Below are 15,029 nucleotides of genomic sequence, written 5' to 3' on the forward strand. Positions count from 1 at the left end.
TGAATAGGGAAGGAGAAAATAGCCTATTGACCTTCAAGTAGGACTGTAGGTAATCCCTAATTCCTGACATCATGGTGAACTGACTTTGTCATTATGGCAAAAATGTTGTGAAATATTCAAGCTGCTTAGGACACATGTGAAGAATCAACTGGAATTTTTCGGACTTGTGAAGACTTTATATGTGGCATTTTTATTTGCCCAGTTTTCTTCCTTGGAGATGAGAATCCAGTTGTATGAGACCCATGTTCAGCTCCGACTAATAGTTCTTTAGGTTCCACAAGGAAGTTGTAGACCAGGGTGTGGTTATACTGGTATACTGGCCAGGTCAGCCCTCATTCTCGATTACTCCCTGTGACTTTGGTGTTTAATTTTGTTTTTGTTTTTGTTTACTTTTTGGGCCTCAGCTGGTAGTGCTCAGGGGTACTCTAGACTCTGTATCTGGGCGTCACTCCCAGCAGTGTTTGGGGAACCATGTGGTGCTGGAGATCGATTCTGGTCTCCCACAGGCAAAACATATATTCAGCCCACTGAACTGTCTCTCTGGCCTACCATAAGTTTTTTTTGTTTGTTTGTAGTTTTGTTTTGGGGGTACTTCTGACTTCTCAGGGCTTACTCCTGACTCTGTGCTTCCAGGTCACTCCTGATGGTGCTCAGGGAACCATATGCAGCGCAAAGGATCAGACTGGGATAAACGGCATGCAAAGCAAGTGCCTTAACCCCTGTACTATATAGCCTCCTCCAATCACAAGCATTTTTTTTAAGGTCTCAAACACCAAACTAATAAAAACAAGAAGACGGGGGCTGGAGCAGTAGTACAGAGGGTAGGGCGTTTGTCTTGCACACGGCCTACTCGAGTTTGATCCTTGGCATCTCATATGGTCCCCTGAGCCCACCAGTAGTGATCCTTGAATACAGAGCCAGGAATAAGCCCTGAGCATTGCTGGGTATGGCCCTCAAACAAATGAACGACCTCCCCCCCAGAAAAAAAAAGCCCAGGAGAACATTTTAACCAGTTTTTGCAGCAACCTTGCAGGATTGATATCACCATTTTACAGCTGAAGAAATTGACACTTTAAAAAAAATTAAAGCACTGTGAATTACAAAGTTATTTATAGTTGAGTTTTAGATATACAGTATTGCAACATGTTCCCAACACCAGTGTCAACTCCACTCCACTGATGTTCCCAGTTTCTCTCCCATCCCTACCCCCTCCTTGCCCGCCTTGATCCCTGTCCCTGGCCTGCCCTCTTGAGAGGCACCTTTCTAAGTTCGGTTGTTAAAGTTTGGATCTCTTGATTTCAGAGTCAGTTGACTTTTTGGTTTGAATATTTAGCTCTTTCATTCCTTAATACCACCTTTGTACCTGATTTCCAGGGGTCTTGCAGTGCCCGGGATCCAACTCTGGGTCTTGACATGCAAGGTATGTGCTCTGCTAGTAGAGCTACCACCCTGGCTTCATAATCTTGAGCTTCTCAAGTTCATTTGTTCTCTGGTGCCTTCCTAGGCCACCCTTTTAAACAACTGAACCTGCTCTGTTGGCCTGTGTGTCTGTTGGGTAGTATCTGATACTTAACCCTTGTCACATGTCCTATCCACAGAGAAATGGAAAGGAGTTTGTTTCTGAGATCTGCTTGCTGGCAAGGCCTTAACTGAGGGAGTTATGAAAATCATGTCTTCCAATTATTGCCCCAGATAGAGAAACATGATAGCAGTCCACTGTCTATATCTAGCTATTTCTCTGCAAGTAGTCTCTGCTTTTTGAGGGGCAGGACCCAGACAGTGAAAGGAGACACTCAGAGGAGTCTCAAAGATCTAGTGAGGATGGCTGATGCCAATAGACTTTTAAGTGGACGTTTTTTACCTCTGAGAACAGTTTTTACACTCTCATTGCAGTGTCCCCCAAGGGGGCAGACTCTAGAAAATGAGCCTGCTTCAGTTTAGTGGAAGTAATAAAGCAGGACAGATAGTCAATACAGACAACATTGATCGGTCATGCTTTGATCTGGGGTAGGAGACATTGGAAGCTTAAGGGGTCCAGCTCCTAGGCATGGGTTTTTAGCCCAATGTGTGTCCCTCTTCATTCCTCCTTTTGGGGAATTGGGTTTGTTTGTGATCAAGAAGTATTGTCTCCATCTGTTGGCCCAGGTGCTAAAAATCTAAAATCATTATTTTTTGGACCAGAAGAGAGCATCAAAGGGGTTTTTGATTCAATTTCATTATAAGTATTAGAACTGATGTTTTATAAAGAATGAGGCCCGGGGTTGGAACTATAACTCAATGGTATGGAATGCTTGTTTTTTGTACATGAAACTTGGGGTCAGTCCCAACATACTTCTTATGTTGGAGAACATACTTCTCCAAGCACAAGTAGGAGTGACCTCTAAACATTAAGTCAGGAATAATCGTTGAGCATCATCAGCTGTGCACCACACAAAAAGAATGACACCAGTCTGCCAGTAGACCTTGTCTGTGACCCAAGCGAACTTTTATTATGTCTTTCAAAAAACCCCCAGAAAGCTGGAAAGATAGTACAGCAGGCCTTAGAAGCAAGTGACCTTGGTTCAATCCCTGACACTACAAAAAGTATTGCCAGGAGTAACTCCTCAGCACAGAGCCAGGAGTAAGCTACACTTGACCGCTCTGGCCCAGTTGTAGCTCAGTGATAGAGCACTTACTTTGCATGTGTGAGGCCCTGGGTTTGGTTCCTGGCACCACCAAAGCATATCACAGTCAGCTCAGTTGTAATGGTTTCTTTTTCTGCTCTCTGCTTACTAGCTGTCAGACAAGATGAAGCCCAGCAGTGCTCAGGTCCAGTGATGTTTGGGCCTACCAGAATTTTATACCTGGTGATGCCTGGAGGGCCATGTGGTATATGAACCCAAGACCTCACGCATGCAAGGCACATGAGAGCCACATCCCTGGCCCTTTAAATCTTAAGATCTATAGGGATGTAGTTGCCTGCAAAAATAAATAAATAAATAAATAAATAAATAAATAAATAAATAAATAAAGCATTCCCTCTGGCACAGTGTTTCGTGCTCTGGCTTATCAGTAATGAAAATATAATAGCTTCTACATTCTGACCAAAACTTAGAGCAGAAGTTGGGAATGTCCAGCCCTCAGGCCCTATATCGCTGGTGAAATCAGGTCTGGCCCTGATATGTGATGCTCTAGATTCTGTGTCCATTAATGATAAATATCCAGATGGCCGAAGGCAGAAAAACTCCTCAGCTAACCTTACAGAATAAATTATTATTTTTTTTGTTTCTAGCATTTAATTTTTTTTCTGTACAATTTTTTTAAATTCTTTTATAGAATCACCATGTGGAAAGTTACAAAGCTTTCAGGTTTTAGTCTCAGTTATACAATGCTCGAACACCCATCCCTTCACCAGTGCACATATTCCACCACCAAGAATCACAGTATACCTCCCCCCTCTCCCCCACCTCCCCAGCCCCCCACCCCGCATGTGTAACTGGTAAATTTCACTTTACTTTGATTACATTCAATATTTCAACAAAAAATTCACTATTTAACCTTACAGAATAAATTCTGACAGAGCCAATCTTTGTTTTTGGACACACCTGGAGCTGCTCAGGGGTTACTCCTGACTCTGTGCTCAGGGATTATTTCTGGCAGTGCTCTGTGTATCATATAGGGCACCAGAGATAGAACCCAGGTTGGCTGCTTGCAAAGTAAATACCCTAACCACTGCACTATCTCTGTGGCCCCTGACAAAGCCAGTTTTATCTTTACCATGGCCTCAGGTCTTTTGATGGTTTAACTTATCTATCAACAGTCCGGGTTGACTCCTTCATGACTGAAAGCAGTGGGTAATGAGAACCTCTCCACAGCCTTCTTTCTTAGTCTCCTCAGTTTTCTCTGAGCCAACAGGCTTGTTTCTTGGGTATTGCCAAAAGATTTTAAGGGAATAGGATAACTGGTGCAGAGGCTGCCTGGGGCCTCTGACATTGTATTCTTGTCTCCTGCCTTCTGTACTTTAGCCAGATGCGAAGCAATTAGCTCATTTAGGGAACTTTGACTTCTGTCACAGCTTTCTTCTGATTTATAAGCCCATTTCTGGTCCTTGTGCAAGGTCAGGGTCAGGTACACTGAAATGGCTTGTGTGCTCAAGTTGATTCTCATTCCCTTTGAGATTTAACAGTGGTTCAGTGTAGTCGTGCAGGAGGGGGTGGGGGAAAAGCCCAGAGGATCGACTAACCCCCATTACATTAAAACTGCTGAATTAGTTCACTGAGTCCTGTGTCTTTGTATCACCTATGAACACGATAATAATAATAGCCTGTGCCTTACTTCTCAGAATGAAATGAATAAGGAAAAACTTCTTTATTTGGAAGCAGGATCTGTCTGAATTGGTTAAAAAAAATCCAAGAGAATGCCATTTCATACTTTTTTTTTTTTTTTTGCCAACCTTCTTCAGTATCAGCCTCACTGAGCCTTACTGCTTCCTCTGTTTCCTGTGACTGGCTTCCTCTGTTTCTTGAGACTTATTACAGGAGACCCCTCTCTCTGCTTTACCTTCCTCAAAGACACTGTACTATCTGCCACTGTGTTGATCAGAGAACATTCCTGCTCAGCAGCATTCCGAGGTACCCACCATCTGCTGAATAAATTCCAGCTGTATCAATTTCCATGCCTGTGTGTTCTGTCACTGTCCCACTACGTTTTTTAGAAAAAACGAAACATTTTTGTTTGTTTGGGCCACACCTGACTGTGCACAGGGCTTACTCCTGTTCTGCACTCAGGTGGGCTCAGGGATTTCTGTATTTTAGTATTTTAGTAATTAAGTCCAGGGAGATTTATGTTAGAAATTGCATCATTTCCCTTCCTGGGGCAGCATGGGACTATGGCTTATTAGTTCACGGTCTAGAGACATTGTTGCAAGCCGTTGCTGGTACCCAAAGTAGTCTAGCTGGCCTGGTCGATCAGCAGCAGAGCGGCTGCACAAACGTGTGGCAACCGAGTCGCATCTTGGTGGACCACGCGCCAGTATCGCTCCCATCCCGAGACTGCCCAGGCGTCCCGCCATTTCAAGTTCATACCTGAATAAGAGTCCTTTTCTTGCCTACATTTTCCTCCACGTGCCTTATGGATTCAGATCTGATATTGGGGTCTTTAATCCATTTTGATCTGACTTTTGTGCCTGGTATTAGAAAGAGATCTGTGCTCATTTATTTATTTATTTGCATTTAGTTGCCCAGTTTTCCCTGCACCACTTGTTAAAGAGGCTTTGCTTGCTCTGCTTCACATTTCTTGCTCCCTTTGATACTATTTTCTTGTTTCTCTTGATACCACAGATGAGTGAGAAAATCCAGTAGAATTATTTTGCTTAATATGATGCTCTACAGTTCCATCCCAGTTGCAGCAAACTGCAAGATTTCATCTTACAGCAAAATAGTATATCCTATTCTGGCTATATTACAGCTTCTTTAGTTGCTTACCTGTGTTGGGATATTTGGGTTATTCCATGTCCTGGCCATTGTACTTAATGTTGCAATGAACATGGGTATACATTTATATCTTTTTTTTGCTTTTTGGGTCACACCCGGTGATGCACAAGGGTTACTCCTGGCTTTGCACTCAGGAAGTACTCCTGGTGGTTCTCAGGGGACCATATGGGATGCTGGGATTTGAACCCGGGTCGGCTGTGTGCAAGGCAAACGCCCTACCCGCTGTGCTATCGCTCCAGCCCCACATTTATATATTTTTTTAATGAATGTTTTTATGGTGTTTTAGGTGGTAGATGCCAGGAAGTGGAATCACCAGATTCTATGGAAACTCTAGTGTTACTTTTTTGGGAAGTCTCCATACTTTTTACTATTGAGGAGGTTGAACCAGATGACATTCCTTCCAACAGTGAATGAGGCTTCCTTCTCTTACAATACTAATACTGGTGGTTTCTAGTCTTTTGATATATGTCATGTTCACTGGTGTGACACCTTATTGTCATTTTGATTTGCATTTCTTTGATAATAAGTGAAAATCAACACTTTTTCTTACGCTTACTAGCTGGTTATATTTTCTTTAGGGAAGCGTCTCCATCTTCTCTTCCCTTTTTTTGATGGGTTTATTTGTTTTTTAATTGGTGAGCTTCAGGAGTGCTGTAAATAGAGTATTAGCCCTTTTTTTCAGATGTCTGGTGAGCAAATATTTTCTCCCATTCAGTAGGATATCATTTTAGCCTAAGTTTCTTTTACCATGCAAAACCTTTTTAGTTTGATGTAGACCCATTTGTTTATTTTTGTTTTGTTTTCTTTGCCAGAGAAGTTAAATAATTGAAGACACTTCCTTGAGAGTTCTCCCTATGCTTTCAATTTACTTTATGGATTCCGATTTAATCTCAAGGTCTTTAATTCACTTGAATTAATTTTTTGTTTGCTTTTGGCTCATAGCTGGTGGTGCTTAGAGCTTTCTGCTTGCTTTGTGTTCAAAGATTGCCCTTGGTAATGCGTGGGAGACCATATGTGATGCTGGAGATAGAACCAGGGTTTGCTGTGTGCAAGGCAAGCACTCTAACTCCTGTACAGTCTCTCTGACCCTGAATGAACTTTTGTGTATGGTGTGAGATACAGATTTATTTTTTTTTTTTATTTTTTGCATGTGGCTGTTCAATTTTTGCAGCACCGTTTGTTGAAGATCTGCCACTTATTATGCTCAGAGTACCCTCTTTTTGCCATCTTAGTTTCTGCTACATGGCAAACTTGGGCTGGTACCTCACTTGATCCCCATAGTACCACGTTGGTCTGAACTTCAGTATACTTTATCCTTGTTAGTTGCTAGTCTCTATTACATAAGCTTCTCAGGATATGGGTCATACTTTATTTTGTGTTTCAAGTATAATGCTGAGTATAATGGATTCATTGACAGAAGGAGTTATGTGGAAGCCTGAGAAATGATGACTTTCCCTTTGAAATTCAATTCTCCTCTGAAACATTTCTTGATCCCTCACACTGAGTTTTGCACATTTAACTCTCAGAGCCCTTTGTGTCTGAACTAGTCTCAGTATTTATTTTTATTTATTTATGTATTAAATTTTGGGCCACACCTGGCAGTGCTCAGGGCTTACTCTTGGCTCTATGCTCAGAGTGGAGTTCCGGGGAACCATCTGGGGTACTAGGGATCAAACCTGCATCGGCCTCTTGCAAATCAAGCACCCTGCACAATGTACTATCTCTCTGACCCCACCTCCATTCTTTAGTCTTACCTTCCCAACTGTATTAGAAATTCTTAGAGAATAGTAATTGCACCCTTCATTCTTCTTTTTTGTGTACCAGGTCCACAACACTGTTCCTGGCACAGAAAATGTTTAATAAATGCTTGTGAATGCAGGAGTTCTGCTTTTGTTCCACTGACATGTCTGCCAGTTGATCAACTATCTTGTGTCTGTCATTTATTGACCAGAGTGTAAAGGTTCAGTAGGGAATTGACAGGGTTCAGTAAGGAATTGATTCTTGTGTTAAGCAGGAATGCACATAAACCAGGTCACATATGGCAACTGTTACTTAGTATCAGGAGTGACCACATTATCTCATATTACAATAGAAGCTAGGAATCCAGCTTTTTTTTTTTTTTTTTTTGCTTTTTGGGTCTCACCCGGCGATGCACAGGGGTTCTACACTCAAGAATTACTCCTGGCGGTGCTCAGGGGACCATATGGGATGCTGAGAGTCGAACCCGGGTCGGCCGCGTGCAAGGCAAACGCCCTACCCGCTGTGCTATTGCTCCAGCCCCGGAATCCAGCTTTTTAAGTGAAATCTCCAGGAGCAACTAAAGCACTTCTCTGGTCCAGATTTCACCTATCTGCTAATCATTTGTGACCTTTGGGTAGAGGCTGGATTGCACATATTTCAGTTCACTTGGAAGAAGAAGGGAGGAGGAGGGCACAATGAGAGCTTTTGAGGACTTTTTGGCAAAAAGCCTTGCTGTGGTTGAGAGTGTCTGGTAATGTCCTGTAATTTTCTGTGGGTTGTAATTTAGTTTCCTAGACCAAGTCCTCCAGAGTGCCCTCTAGTGTCTGGGCTTTCATCCTCCCTTATGTTCTGTCCCTACAAAGAGGGGACAGAATGGGACTACTCCTTGCCTTCATTGTGGCAGGTTTCAGGTGGTTCTTGATTCTGTCTACTATGCAGGACCTGTCTTCAGGCTAGTGCAGCAGGATATCCCTGACGCTTATCCTGTGAATAGTTTCTGAGAAGGGGCTCTGGGTGAACACACATAATCTAAGGGGAAATACCTTTTACACAATCATTGCCGAGAGGCTGGAGTGATAGCACAGCGGGTAGGGACGTTTGCCTTGCATGTGGCTGACCCGGGTTCGATTCCCAGCATCCCATATGGTCCCCTGAGCACCGCCAGAAGTAATGCCTGAGTGCAGAGCCAGAAGTTACCCCTGTGCATGGCCGGTGTGACCCAAAAAGAAAAAAAGAACGCCAAAACAACAAAACAAAATCATTGCCTTAATGTGGCCAGCTAAGGTGGTATAATTACCAGGAGGAGGCCTGTACTCCTGTGGGACCTTTGCAGAGGGGTGTTTTTGACTATTTCCTCTTTTTCACAGTTCCTACTGGTCCCCAAGGGTGCTTACTTGCTTGATACAGTCTTCTAGGACTGAAACTGTTGTCACTAGTGACAGCCTTATCAGAGGCATAAACTTGCCAATTGGAGTATGTTGGGAAGACTTCGTGAAAGAGTGAAAAGAGGAGCCAGAGAGAAATTACAGGGGTAAGGTGCTTGCCTTGCACATAGCTGACTCTAGTTTGATCCCTGGCACCACATATCGTCCCCTGAGCACTGTGAGGCCCCATTCTTAAGCACAGACCCAGGAATGACCCAAACCACCAACTCCGATCAAAAAAACAACACCTAAATGGAGTGGTTGTCTCAGGTGACTGGAGATTGGGTTTGGGGAGAACTTATTTATACTATATATGTTTATGTGCTTTTTCATATTTCAACCATTTTACCATATGCATGATGGTTTGTTTTGGGGCCAAACTGGCAGTGTTCAGTGGCTACTCCTGGCTCGGTACTTGGAGATTATTCCTGGCTGTGCTCAGGGAACCATGGAGTCTGGGGGACTGAACCCAAGCTCCTGCATGCATAACATGCGTTTATCCCTTTGGGCTGTCTTCCCTGCCCCAAAATTACATTGTTTTTTAAAGATAAAAACCTAATTTTATCTGAGCCTTATAGCATGCCAACTATATGGATATGAAAAACTGAGTTTTGGGGTGCCTAAAATGATGGAGGGTCATTTTAGCAGGAGAAAACTGGCAAGTTCAGTAGGCAGTGTGCCACATTCATATCCCTTGCTCTTGGTTCTTGTGCAGTGAGGTCATCTTCTTGGAATTCTAAGAGAATGTTTCAGTTGGATAGCAATGGAGCTGTGATGTTTTCTTTGTGTCTTCAAGACTTTTGCTTAAATCTTCTCTGGAAAAGAAGTCAGTAGTAGGTTTCTACATTTTCTATATGGGGTGCACTATGTACGCTTTGAGGTAATACCTTTTAGCGAGTTGGGTTTTCTATTCTTTGCTGAGAGTTGCTGCTATTAGGCAGAGGGCTTTGTTTCCAGGTTACAAATCTTTTTAGCAAAGATGTGTGCGATAGAATTCCAAGGACTCATGTAGTCCTTGGATAGAATTTAATGCTTCACATCCCAGAGCGAGTAAACATTGTAAAGTAGGCAAGATGGCTTTGGATTAATATCCTAACAACATATGGCCTGGCAGGCAGGACCCTCCTTGGAGACCCTTCTAACCGGGCCCCGCCCGCCTTTTTCGGGTGGGCCCTTCCCACAGGTCTTCACAACAGCTGTTGTACACCTGGGTGGATCATGAACTTCTCTAAGCATGGTGGGTGGGGGGGAGGGAAGCTATTTTAACTGATGCAAACCCTCATATAGGAAGTAGAATATGCTGATAATCCTAAGTGACTCTGTGTTTTAATGTAACTTAGCTTCCTTTGCATTTGTTTAGTGTTGGCTCCCTTAGAAACATTGATTGATCCTCACCATTGGCATCTTCAAAATACAACATTGCAAATCATCTTTCCCTTTGTATTCTGCTACTCCTACTCCAGAGGATGGGGAAAATCTCTGGAAGTATAAACGGGATAAGCATCATGGAGGGAAGGCTCAGTTGCTTCTGATGACCAAGCAGGAACTCTGGACTCTTTGCTTTCCCTTTTCCTTCTTAAATGTAAGTGAGATTGCCGTCAAAGAGAATTCTGTGCATGAATGATGCTGATTAGACAAGGGGAGGCTCCTTGTATTTCCTTTGTAATCTCTGAGGAGAGCTATTTGGAGGCACGTAGAGAGCATACTTGGACCATCTTTTCTTCACTCACCCTGACACTTTAGGCCAGAGAGAATTATCCCGAAGGAAGGAACCTACTGATGGCTTAGCCAGTGCCTTTTTAGATCTGGAAGCTCAGCTAGTTCACCAGGTTTAAGTTCTAGCAGTCTTAGGTGAATGAAAGTCACCGGAGTGCCAAGCCATGGTTCCAATAAGGAACCCTAAGAAACATGGCTTCTCAGTTGATTTTTTTGGACAAGTAAAGCTCTATTTTCTCTATAGGGAAGATTGACTGGGCGGTCAGCTTACCTAGGGAATGTAAAATATGGAGGAAAGCTCTTGACTGCAGTATCAGATACACTCACATTAAACCATGTCCTAACTATGAGACTTTGAATAAATTACTTTTTTTTTTCTTTTTGGGTCACACCTGGCGATGCACAGGGGTTACTTCTGGCTTTACACTCAGGAATTACTCCTGGCGGTGCTCAGTGGACCATATGGGATGCTGGGAATCGAACCCGGGTTGGCCGCGTGCAAGGCAAATGCCCTACCCACTGTGCTATTGCTCCAGCCCCATAAATTACTTTTCTTACCCTGATTTTTCCTTCTAAAATACCTATTTGCTTTTTTTTAAAATATATGTACATAGAAAGCATTCAGTATAGGTTCTATCCGAAACCTATACTTTCTATTTGAAAGTAGAACACCAATATTTAGCGGCCTGTTTTTGGCAAAAAAATGTTCATATTTATGACCATAGCATTCTCAGACCAAAAAGTAACCTCTGTAGGGGCTGGGAGAGAGCACAGTGCTTAGATGGCATGTCAGCATGCACCTGACCTAGGTTTGATTCCAGCCATCTGGTTGCCTGAGCTTTGCAGCGTACAGCTCTGGAGGCCCCCAAGTGCCACCAGATGGCCCAGATACCACAGGGCCTGAGTGGCATCACCACCTCAGGCCTTTGCACTGAATTGCAGTCCAAGAATCTCTACTGGGACTTCCAGAATTCCCAAGAACCATGTGGTGCTCAAAATAAACACTCGTGTTCCCTTTTATGTATCACACCATTGCTATTGCAAGGACAGGCCTTCATTAGCCACAGGTTACAACGGGAGTGACTAGATTTTTAGCTTCAACCTAAGGAGTCTTTCTCTTTACCATTCAATGGGAAGTTTTTTTTCTGAACACCCCTTGTGTGGCAGGAACTGTGTGGCCACCAGAATATAGTGGTGAATGAGGCAGATAAGGACCTTGCTCTTCGTAGTACCCTTTCAGTCCCTTCCTTAGAAGAGTTACTTTGGTGGATGACTGGTCTTGTTCATTCTTTGTTTCTTCATACCAGTTTCCTTCTGAGCGGGCAATCTTCTCCCTGGACCTCTGGGACAGGGCCCCTTTGTGCTGCCTGGGCCCTGCCTGCTGGCTTGCCTGCTCTCCAGCACTGACAGCAGCGTGCTGGAGCTCAAGGAGAAAGCCCTGCAGGCTACTCTGACCTCGGCCACACATGTCCCAAGAGCCTGTGCTTGGCAGTCTTGAATGTTCCTTTTCTCCTTGCACACAGATTATAGTGTTCACTCGTAATTTAAATTCAAATAACCTTCCGCCCCCTCTCCGCCTTACAAAAAAAAAAAAAAAGAAAGAAAGAAAGAAAAAAATTTCTGTGTATTACAGGGTAGAGCAGAAAGCAGGTCAGCCTGGTCTCCCGGTGGGGTTTGTTTTATTCTTGTGTTTTTTAAAAAATGCTTTTTTCACTCTGTGTTGCCTTTAATGAGACTAATGTGTAATTCAGGCATATTGATATTCTGTAGTCATAGAATCTCACAGTCCTTCTCTGCTTTGTTGTAAATAGTGTGACACGTAGGTTCAGTGGTTTTGCTCACCAGGAAGAGGGACTCGCTTCTCTGCTTGGGACTCCAGACTGATCCTGGCCCTTCATGGCCCAGCATAAAGAAGACCCAGTGTGAGGTGGGTGGATTTCTCAGCTTCACAATAGGGTCCCGAAGATAGCCCTCTGCTCTCTCCTCCCATCTGTGTTGCCAATTTTACTAGTAGTTGCCAAGAAGTGTGTGGGGGGAACAGGCAGAATGGCTCTCTGGGAACCATTTATTTGAAAACCCCCAGTAGAGAAATGCCCATTTTTCTCCTCCTCTTGCCTTGGTGTGTGGCATTTTGGTTCAGAACTGCTTGTCCCGAGACCTGTGTGTAACTTCTCCAGCCCTGTGGAGGTTTTCAGCAATAAATTGTCTGCTGATTGGTGTTTTCCCTTACATTCCATCACCTTCCCAGGAGCAGGGGAGAGTGTCAACAATTAGGGACTTGTCTGAGCCCCGTTTCTCGCACTGTGACCACTGAAAACATAATGTCTGAGCTCAGATCAGCCATGTTTTCTTTTGCAGCCGAGGCTGGGCATTTGCTGCTGCTGTATTTAGCTTTGGGAGTCACAATGGAGACTTGGTTGGAAAGGAGAGAGCACAGTGTAATTATTGCTTATGCACCGGCTAAACCTATCAGCCAACAGATGTCAAGTGCAGGAAAAAAGTGCAATAATGTTATTATAATGGCATAATAGTTATCATTATAATAATCAGTTGGCATAGCTTTGGATAAGAGGCAGAGCCCGCAATGAATGCAGGGGGTAGAGTTAACCTTGAACTAGACTGCAGTGAATGGGCACTTAACCTTGCAGATGGTGCCATGTGGATGTGGTTGATCAAGTATGGATTTTCTGCCCTTTCTTCCTAGCTTCAGGGGTTACAGAGACTTAAGCTTGTGTGTGTGTGTGTGTGTGTGTGTGTGTGTGTGTGTGTGTGTGTGCGCTCGCGCGCGTGCGCGTGTGTGGTAGGGGGTGGGGTGGTGATCCTGCTCTGCAGTTGCTATCTTTCACAGTGTCAATGTTTGTCTGTTTGTCGTATGATTTGAGGTGCTCTGGGTATAGGATTGCAATCTCAGCATCCAAAAGCACTGGGTTCTGGGAAGGCAGTGACTTCATCCCTATGGGTCCATTGATGAAGATCCAGTTTTATAGCACAAGTAATGAACTACCCTCCCTCCATCCACCTGTACTCCTTACTTTACCTTGTGTGTGTGGAGGGGGGCAGGCAGACCTACCTGTGCATGTTGATTGTGGTGGGCCATGCCCCTTGATCTTACTCAGAGAGTTGTTGGATCTAGATTCCCCTGATGTTTAGAAAGGAGGTTGGAATGGGGCAAGGAGCAGAGTTGAGCCACAAAAGCGGCATTGGGGTGGAAGAAATGTTTGGATTCAGGCCGACTTGGATTTGCTGTTGACCATGCCATTTGGTAACTGTTGGATAAGATGTGTAACCTTGGTGAGCCTTTTACCTATAAGATTGTATTTTCGGTTTTTTTTTTGCTTTCTGAGTCACACCCGGCGATGCACAGGGTTATTCCTGGCTCATGCACTCAGGAATCACTCCTGGCGGTGCTCAGGGGACCATAAGGGCCGCTGGGAATTGAACCCGGGTTGACCACTGTAAGGCAAAAGCCCTACCTGCTGTGTTATCGCTCCAGCCCCAAGATTGTATTTTCATGTTTAACCATACTAAAAAAATGCTTTTTTTTCTGGGTGGGGTGGGGTGTATGTGTTAACACCTGGCATTGCTCAGGGGTTACTCCTGGCATTAAAAAAAATGCATTTTTTTGTTTAGCTTTTTTTTTTTTTGTTTACCAAGAGTAAATCCTGGTGTAGGTGCTCATCTAGTTTTCACTAGTCACTAACAGCTGTCTCTGAGGTACCTCTCACTACCCCTGGTCCTCTCCTATTGCAACCCTCCTTGCCGGCTGCTACTGAGCTGCAGAGGGGCAGGGACAAGCCCTTCCAGCCCCAGTGGGTATTTGCGGCCTTTATTTGAGGTCCACATTAGAGCTTTCCCTAGTGGCTTTTCTTTTTCTTTTTTTTCTTTTTTTTTTTTTTTTTTTTGCTTTTTGGGTCTCACCCGGCGATGCACAGGGGTTCTACACTCAAGAATTACTCCTGGCGGTGCTCAGGGGACCATATGGGATGCTGGGATTCGAACCCGGGTCGGCCGCGTGCAAGGCAAACGCCCTACCCACTGTGCTATCGCTCCAGCCCCCCTAGTGGCTTTTCTGAGCCATTGCCCTGGAGGACATCTCTTCTGAAGCTGCCTCCGCAGGGGAGACTTTGATAGTCAATGTTTGGGCTCCTTTCTGCTTTAGTTAGGGGTAAAGATGGGGTTTAAATCTCTTCAGGGCCTGGCATTACTTGCTTCTGCTTCAGCTCCCTGCAGCTTTGCTCTCCTCCTCCTTCTCTTTGGGTGGGTTACTTGGGGGCACAGCTTGCTCTGGGGAGCACTTGTTTCTCACAGAGACTGCTAGTTTTCTGCTTCGATCTTTTCCCTAAGTACAGGTTTTTGTGTTTCTATTTGTCTGTACCTTTGTGGTGGACTTTTATTTTGGAAGCCTGGAGCGCTTCAGACAAGGTGTTATCTTTTTAGACTATTTTTGGCTGTAGGCCAGCTTATTACTATGGCTACCACTGCAATGGTAGTGATGCCGGTGGGGTCTCCCGGTGACTTCTGTGAAGTGGGGAGGAGAGAAGTGGCAGCCTCGAGAAGGGAATATGCGGTTTCTCTCTGTTCACCTCTGTGGAAATCTAGGACTCTGAGCTTTGCTTCTTGCAGGAAAGGAAAGTCAGTCCTAGATCTTACCCAGGCCTTTTATGTCCATGCCTTTCCC

At 44.2% G+C, this 15,029-nt stretch overlaps 1 protein-coding gene across 4 annotated transcripts in view; it reads left to right on the top strand.

Moving 5' to 3' along the window:
* SIL1 (SIL1 nucleotide exchange factor) overlaps positions 1–15,029 on the top strand; it is a 315,807-nt gene that overhangs the window by 67,426 nt on the left and 233,352 nt on the right. The window contains exon 1 of one of the 4 annotated variants that reach the window (XM_055142815.1): positions 12,180–12,278. The exons of the other annotated variants lie outside the window; for them this stretch is intronic. The gene's annotated coding sequence lies outside the window, so the exon portion shown is untranslated. Of the gene's footprint in view, positions 1–12,179; positions 12,279–15,029 lie in introns of those variants that run through there. 4 annotated transcript variants of the gene reach the window in all.

The sequence above is a fragment of the Sorex araneus genome, chromosome 6, assembly GCF_027595985.1.
Source record: "Sorex araneus isolate mSorAra2 chromosome 6, mSorAra2.pri, whole genome shotgun sequence".
NCBI classification, from domain to species: Eukaryota; Metazoa; Chordata; class Mammalia; order Eulipotyphla; family Soricidae; genus Sorex; species Sorex araneus.